Source organism: Ornithorhynchus anatinus, chromosome 1 (assembly GCF_004115215.2).
Source record: "Ornithorhynchus anatinus isolate Pmale09 chromosome 1, mOrnAna1.pri.v4, whole genome shotgun sequence".
In the NCBI taxonomy this organism is placed as follows: domain Eukaryota; kingdom Metazoa; phylum Chordata; class Mammalia; order Monotremata; family Ornithorhynchidae; genus Ornithorhynchus; species Ornithorhynchus anatinus.
The window spans coordinates 65,119,541-65,127,790 of record NC_041728.1 but is presented as its reverse complement, the minus strand read 5'-3'; the positions used below and the strand labels follow the sequence as shown (position 1 = coordinate 65,127,790).

The 8,250-nt window shown below is 54.6% G+C and overlaps 1 protein-coding gene across 1 annotated transcript in view; it reads left to right on the top strand.

The window, feature by feature from the left end:
- Positions 1-6,300: 6,300 nt before the first annotated feature.
- The window catches only part of AKT1 (AKT serine/threonine kinase 1), a 74,441-nt gene continuing 72,491 nt past the window's right edge, over positions 6,301-8,250 (top strand). Inside the window, exon 1 of the mRNA XM_029067589.2 lies at positions 6,301-6,428. The gene's annotated coding sequence lies outside the window, so the exon portion shown is untranslated. The remainder of the gene's footprint in view (positions 6,429-8,250) is intronic.

The following is an 8,250-nucleotide window of genomic DNA, read 5'->3' as shown; positions in this document are numbered from 1 at the left end:
TCTCACTGTACCTCGATCTCGTCTATTTTGCCGTCGACCCCTCGCCCATGTTCGTCTTCTGGCCAAGAATGCACTGCCTCCTCAAATCCTACAGATAATGACTCTCCCCACATCCCATCAAAGCCTTATCGAAGGCACATCTCCTCCAAGACGCCTTCCCTAAGCCCCTCCTTTCCTCTTCTCCTGTTCCCTTCTGCATCACCTTGACTTGCTCCTTTTACTCCCCCATCCCAGCCCCATATCACTTGTGTAAATATCTGTAATTTATTTATTCACATTAATGTCTGCTTCCCTCTCTAGACTGTAAGCTCGTTGTGGGCAGGAATGTTTTTGCTTATTGTTATATTGTACTCTCCCAAGTGCTTAGTACAGTGCTCTGCACACAGTAAGCCCTTAATAAATATGATTAAATGAATGAATGAAAGCTCACAGTCTTGGAGAGGACCATTCTGCTTGGAAAGACTTTTGAAAATTTTCATTCTTGTTGGATAAAAAAGACAATTACGTTGATGGCACCAGTCATCCAGCTATTTACAATCTGGGGTCTTGGTCTTCCCCTCATCCCCACATCCCTAAATGAGTTAGATAAGGATGGCCTAAAGTGTTTATCTGGGTACCTCAGGCAAGGAAAACCTGGCTGCTGGAAACTTGAATAATCTGGGGCCTCAATTATCTGGGTAATCTAGGTGTGGAGGTGCAGTCTAAATATCCAGGTTTCCATACCCTTGACTAAAATATGCCCGAGAGAACAACCAACCTGACAAAACTGTCCCTTTACTGTGCCCTTATACACAAATTATATAGATAGCATATATCTCTCATAAACACTCTGGCCTGAATTAATTTTTTTTTTACTTTGAAAGATTCACATAATTGGGGTCTAAGTGTAATTTTAGACTACAATTATCTAGATGGTTTGCAGACACAACAGCTTGGGTGCAAGAGGAAGGGGTAGAGCAAAGGGAAGGAGACACGGTCTTTGCCCATGAGGGATTGAAAGCATGAGGGAAACCCAGGACTCATGAAGTACTCACACACACCTACACACATATACACACATACACACATTCATTTTCTTCCTCCCTCTGTCTCTATGCACAGAGGGAAAGAAAAAGGGGTGAAGACAGGGAGAGGCTGATTGAAGCAGTGGAGCCAGCAGGGTAGGGGGAGATCTTGAAGTTTAAGGTACAGGGGGAGTCGTGATGTGAGTAAAAATTCATCAATAATTCATTATCCCTGATCCCCAAGGTCCCCAAAAAGACTAGTCGCAAGTGCCCAAGACTCTTCTAGCCCCATTTTTTTAAAATAGCATTTGTTAAGCACTTACTACATACTAAGCACTGTACTAAGCTCTGGGGTAGATACAAGCTAAACAGTTTGGACAAAATCCTTGTTCCACCCATGGGGCTCACAGTGTTGATCCCCATTTTACAGACTGAGGCACAGAGAAGTGAAGTGACTTGCCCAAGGTCACACAGCATTGCACGATCCCCACCATCAGGGAATATGGAGGTATCCAGATGAGTGGGTTTGCTGCCCCTGCCAGATATATTTCATCCTGCCTGGGAGCAGCAGAGCCCAGTGCCCAAGGACCTCTGTGCCTGGACAACCACATAATAATATTTGTATTTGTTAAGCGCTTACTATGTGCAGAGCACTGTTCTAAGAGCTGGAGGAGATACAGGGTAATCAGGTCATCCCTCGTGAGGGTCACAGTTAATCCCCATTTTACAGATGAGGTAACTGACGCACAGAGAAGTTCAGTGACTTGCCCACAGTCACACAGCTGACAAGTGGCAGAGCCGGGAGTCGAACCCATGACCTCTGACTCCGAAGCCCAGGCTCTTTCCACTGAGCCACTCTGCTTCCCTAGATACAAGGAGGAGCCACTCATCTTGGGCCCTCTGGTCCCTGCTTATGAAGCCCGGCACTCTCCAGCCCAGCTCCTGGGGGAAACTGATGCCTCTGAGAGGAGGTTTGCCCAGTGGTCCCTTGCCTTCTTCAGTCTGGCGCCATTCCCCAGGCCTCCATATAAAGCTCACCTCCTGTCAGAATAAATCAGTCAAATCAATGGTATTCACTGAGTGCTTACTGTGGGGCCGAGCACTGTACTAAGTGCCTGGGGGAGTATAATACAACAGAGCTGGTAGGCAGCTTCCCTGCCCACAAGGAGCTTGCTGTCTCGAAGGGGAGACAGATGTTAAAATAAATTATTCATTCATTCAATAGTATTTATTGAGCGCTTACTATGTAAATTATTCATTCATTCAGTAGTATTTATTGAGCGCTTACTATGTGCACAGCACTGTACTAAGCACTTGGAATATACAATTCGGCAACAGATAGAGACCATCCCTGCCCAATGATGGGATCACAGTCTAAATGGAACAAAACAAAACAGAACAAAACAAAACAAAAAGAAGACAATATCATTAAGATAAATAGAATCAAGGGGATGTACACCTCATTAACAAAATAAATAGGGTAATAAATAATATATATAAATGAGCACAGTGCTGAAGGGAGGGGAAGGGGGAGGAGCAGAGGGTGGGGGGAAGGGAAGGGGGAGCAGAAGGAAAGGGGAGGAGCTCAGTCTGGGAAGGCCTCTTGGAGGAGGTGAGCTCTCAGTAGGGCTTTGAAGAGGGGATGGTGGATGTGAGGAGGGAGGGCATTAGAGATCTATAAATCGGGCTGGGGTGAATAGTAAGTGCTTAAAGGCTACAGATACAAATACGTGGGCGATGCGGTGGGGAGAGGGAAGTAGCGTGGCCTAGTAGAAAAAGCACAGACCTGGGACACAGAAGAGCTGGGTTCTAATTCTGTCTCTTCCACTACGTCTATTCACTTTTCTATGTCTCAGTTACCTCATCTGTAAAATGGGGATTCAGATTGTGATCCCTGTGGGGGACAGGGACTGTGTCCCACCCGTCACCTTGAATCTACCCCAGCGCTTCTACAGTGCATAGCACATAGTAAGTACTTAAAAAATGCCATTAAAAAAATGAGGGCTTAGGTAAGGCTTCTTGAGGGAGAGGTGGTTTTTAACAAGGATTTGGAAGTGGGAAGAGTGGTGGTCATTCATAAGGGGGAGGGAGTTGATGACGATGATGGAATTTATTAAGCACTTATTATATGCCAAGCACCACTCTAAGCACTGGGGTAGATACAAGGTTATCAGGTTGTCCCACGTGGGGCTCACAGTCTTCATCCCCATTTTATAGATGAGGTAACTGAAGCACAGAGAAGTTAAGTGACTTGCTGACAAGTGGCAGAGCTGGGATTAATAATGTTGGTATTTGTTAAGCGCTTACTATGTGCCAAGCACTGTTCTAAGCACTGGGATAGATACAAGATAATTAGGTTGTCCCACGTGGGGCTCACAGTCTTCATCCCCATTTTACGGATGAGGTAACTGAGGCACAGAGAAGTGAAGTGACTTGCTGACAAGTGGCGGAGCAGGGATTAGAACCCATGACCTCTGACTCCCCAGCCCGTGCTCTTTCCACTAAGCCATGCAGCAGTGCATGGACAAGGGATCGACAGCAAGGTAGATGAGACTGCGGTACAGAGAATAGGTTGGCGTTAGAGCAGCCAAGTGTGTGGGCTGAATTGTGCTAACAAATCCTAGTTCTGGCTCCTGAAAATGATAATAATTATTACTGTGTTATTTGTTAAGGCTTACTTACATGCTGAGTACTGAACAAGTGCTAGAGGTGATACAATCCAATCCCTGCCCCACACTGGTCTCATGGTCTAAAGGAGAGGGAGAACGAGCATTAAATCCCAAATTTACATTGAAGAAACTGAGGCACAGGGAAGTTAAACGATTTGTCCCAGGCTCCACAGAAGGCAAATGGCGGAGCCAGAGTTAGAACCCACATCTCCTGACTCCTAGGCTCTTTCCACTAGGCCATACACTACTTCTGCGTCCAGTTTGCCAGCCCACTGCTTCCACTATCGCCCCCCAGAACATCCCTATCCTTTGGGGTGCGACTGCCTAGATAATGGCCGGGGAACCCGCTTTAGTCCCAGGGGACGACCCCTCACTGGGGCTGCGATGGGGGGCAAATAGGTGGAGCTGGGAAGGTTCAGATAGGCTGCGGAGAGCTACTAATCTCCCTTCCTTCAAAACCTTACTGAAGGCGCGTTGCCTCCGAGAGGCCTTCCTTGACTAAGCCCCCTTTACCTTTTCGACTCTCTTCTGCGGGTTTCTGACTTGCTCCCTTTATTCATCCCCCCACCTCCCAGCCCCACAGCACTTATGTACATATCTGTCATTTATTCATTTCTATTAATGTCTGCCTCACCTCTAGACTGTAAACTCATTGTGGGCAGGGAAGGTGTCTGTCATATTGTCCTCTCACAAGTGCCTAGTACAGTTCTCTGCACATAGTAAGCGCTCAATAAATACGACTGAATGATTGAATAATGGGTCAGAAGGGCCCAGTATTTCCCAAACCCTCAGGTCTTGTTTGAGTCCGGGGATTGGGGAGGTTCATTCATTCAATCATATTTATTGAGCGCTTACTACTGCGGGCGTCCAACTTGGACAATTGTGGGGGGAACCAATGATACCCTGGACTCAGCTGGGAACATAGGGTGTCCTGCCCCTATCACCTCCACAGATGCAACCGGGGGACCCTCTTCCCGTCGCCCCAGAGGGTGGGCTACTGTGGGAAGCGGCATGGCGTAGTGGGTGGAGCAGAGGCCTGGGAGTCAGAAGGTCATGGGTGCTAATCCCGGCTCCGCCACTTGTCTAGGTGACCTGGGCCAAGTCACTTCACTTTTCTGGGCCTCAGTTACCCCATCCGTAAAATGGGGGTCGAGACTGTGAGCCCCACCTGGGACAGGGACTGTGTCCACCCCGATTTGCTTGTATAATAATAATAATGGTGATATTTGTTAAGCGCTTACTATGTGCCAAGCACTGTTCTAAGCGCTGCGGTAGGTACAAGGGGATCGGGTTGTCCCACGTGAGGCTCACAGTCTTAATCCCCATTTTACAGATGAGGTAATGGAGGCACAAAAAAGTTAAGTGGCTTGCCCAAGGTCACACGGCAGACAAGGGGAGGAGCGGGGATTAGAACCCACATCCTCTGACTCCCAAGTCCGTGCGCTTTCCATTATGGCATTTGTTAAGTGCTTACTATGTGCCAGGCACTGTTCTAAGCGCTGGGGTGGATACCGGGTAACTGGGTTGGATGCAGTCTCTGTCCCACACAAGGCTCACAGTCTTAATCCCCATTTTACAGATGAGGGAACTGAGGCGCAGAGAAGTCACGTAACTTGCCCAAGGTCACACAGCGGACAAGTGGCAGATGCTGACCTTCTGACTCCCGGGCCCGTGCTCTATCCGTGCTTCTCATAGAGCACCATCTCAGGGCTTAGTACAGTGCCTGGCACATAGTAAGCGCTTAACAAATACCATCATTATTATTATTACTGTGGACTTCGCTTGAACACTCAAGGTCACTGCAAAGACCCTGCCAGTCCCCCTGGGGGTCCCCCGTCCTCCCGGCTCCCCTATGTCCAGAAGCCCCCACCCACCCCAGGGCTTGCAGCTCAGCCCCCCTTTTACCCCACGGAGAAGCAGCCTGGCCTAGTGGCTACAGCCCGGGCCTGGGAGTCAGGTCATGGGTTCTAATTCCGCCTCCTCCACTTGCCTGCTGCGTGTCCTTGGGCCAATCCCTTCACTTCTCCGGGCCTCAGTTCCCTCGTCTGTGAAATGGGGATGGAGACGGCGAGCCCCACGTGGACCGGGTCCGACCCAATTTGCTCGGTATCCACCCCAGCGTTTAGTAAGGTGCCCGGCACGTAGTCAGCGCTTAGTAAAAGACCATCATTAAGGGATCAGTGAAGCAAAGGGGAGGCCAGTGGTCAGCAAGCAGGGCCGGGGCAGCGGCAGGCTGCAGTACCGGAGGGAGGCGGAGGGAGGAAAGGGAAGAAGCAGGCGGGCGGTAGGACCGGGCGGAATTGTGTGTGTGTGTGTGTGTGTGTGGTGTGGGGTGTGTGAGTGTGTATGTGAGTGTGTGAGTCCGAAGCCCCGACCAGAGCAGAAGCCGGAGACGCAGGGAGTCGTCCGGGCCGGACGCTCGCCCCTTTGCAACAATTGCAACAATTGCAACAACTGCAACAACTGCAGCCCGAGCTGTGTAACGGGGGAGCCGCAGCCCACCCCCTCCCCACCCCCCTTCCCCCCCAGGCCTCGGCAGGTAGCTGGGGGTGGGGGCTCCCGGCCCCTTTGGGGACAGAGAAGGGAGAGGGGGCAAAGACGGGGAGGGGGGGGATTCCTTCTGCAGCCCCAGCGGCCGCCCCCCGGCCGGACCGGGCCCAGGACCGGGCCAGGGACCGGGATCGGGACGGTGTCCAGGACCGGCTGCGGACACGGCGGCCCGGAGAGGAGCCCCCCGGCCCGGCCCGGAGTGATGGTGAGCAAGAGCCGCGGACCGGTCCCACCCTCTTAGGCCCCGGCCGGTGCCCACCACCCCCTTATTCCATCCCTCCCTCCGGACCCCCCCACCGGACCCCGGTCCACCCTGTCCACCACCCCTCGGGGGCCGCAGGGGAAGCGCTGACCGGCCCGGGCCTCGGGGGTCGGTGGGCAGGGGAGGTGTTAGGCCCGGGCGTTGGCCGGCTGCGATTGTTTGCAGCTTTGTGTGTCCGTGTCTGGGGGGGTGTGTGTGTGTCTGTGTGCGTCTGGGGTGTGTGTGTGTCTGTGTGTGTGTGTGTGTGTGCTGGGGCCGTGGGGAGGGGTCTCCGCCACCCGGCTCTGCCCCCACCCTCGGCCTAGGCCCGGGCCTTGCTGCGGCGGGGACCCGGCTAAGGGGCTTTTGTTCCCTTATCCTTATTTCCCCGGGGACTTGTTTTCCTCCGGGTGTCTGAGACGTAGCCGGGGGTCTTAATCGCCCCCCGCCCCCCATCCCTTCCCCCTGCCCTCCTCCCCCATTCCCCCCCCCCCCCCCCGTCCCTATTTTTTGTATCCTGCTATTAGCGAACAGGAAGCTGTTGGCCAGTCCTGCCTGGTGATTCAGTCCAGGGGAGGGGGAGGGGAAGGAGAGGGGTGGGGGTCCGGCCCCCTCCCCCCCGGACACGCAAGCATCCCCCACCGCCCCCCTTTGCAGCACATGTTTGTCTTGCTTGGGGCGGGGGCGGTGGGATCCGATGGGCAGCCCGGAGGAGGAAGAGTCCCTCTCGGCCGAGAGGCCCAGGCCCGGCCCCATGCGAAGGCATCCCGCCCCTCCGGAAATCCTCAGGGTCGGGGGTCCCCCGGCCGGCCCGCCCCCGCCCCCTTATTTCCGCGTGGGGCCGCACTGTTTGGTCGTTTTGTTTTGGGTCGAGGAGGCCGCGCCCCCTCCCCCCCCACCCTTCTGGGCCACCAGGGAAATGTCCTCCTGGTCCCCTTCCCTGTCCCCACCCCTCTGGGTCCCGCGGGAGATGGCCACCTTGTCGGGGGCCCCCCTCGGTCCCCCCGGGAGATGGCCACCTTGTCCGGGGGGGCCGGCCTCCCCCTCTCTCCCCCCAATCCGTCTGGGTCCCCCAAGGAAATGGCCACCTTGTCGGGGGTCCAGCCGCCCCGTCCCTTCTCCCCACCCCTCTGGGTCCCCCAGGAGATGTCCACCTTGTCGGGGGTCCAGCCACCCCCTCTCTCCTTCCACCCCTCTGGGTTCCCCCGGGCCTTGTCGGGGGTCCAGCCGCCCCCTCTCTTCCCCCCATCCCTCTGGGTCCCCCCGGGAAATGTCCATCTTGTCCAGGGTCCAGCCGTCCCCTCCCTCTCCCCACCCCCTTGGATCCCCCGGGAAATGTCCACTTGTCGGGGGTCCAGCCGTCCCCCTTCCTCTCCCCCCACCGGTCAGCCCAGGACCAGGAAGGGAGCGGGATGGCGGAGCCGAAGCCTTCCCAATTACACTAGGAAACAGGGCCTCCGCTCCCAGGCCCAGACAGGGCCCAGTCTCCTCCAATTTGGGGGTCTCCCCCTCCGGGGCCCCGGACCGTCCGAGACCAGCAGCCTTCCTGCAGAACGGCCTAGGGAGACAGGCCCCACCGGCACCGGCCCCCATCCCTTCCGGTCACAGCGGCCGCAAGCTCCTGGACGTCCCGCCCAAATCCCGGGGCTGGGCCCGTTGGGGACCCCCCGCATTTTGGGGTCAGAGAAGGTCAGCTTCAGGATGGGGGCGCTGGGGGTATTGCCCCTGGGGACCCTGTTCAGTTATCTTGCTCAGTGATCCCGGCCATGTCGGCGTGCGTCGTTTC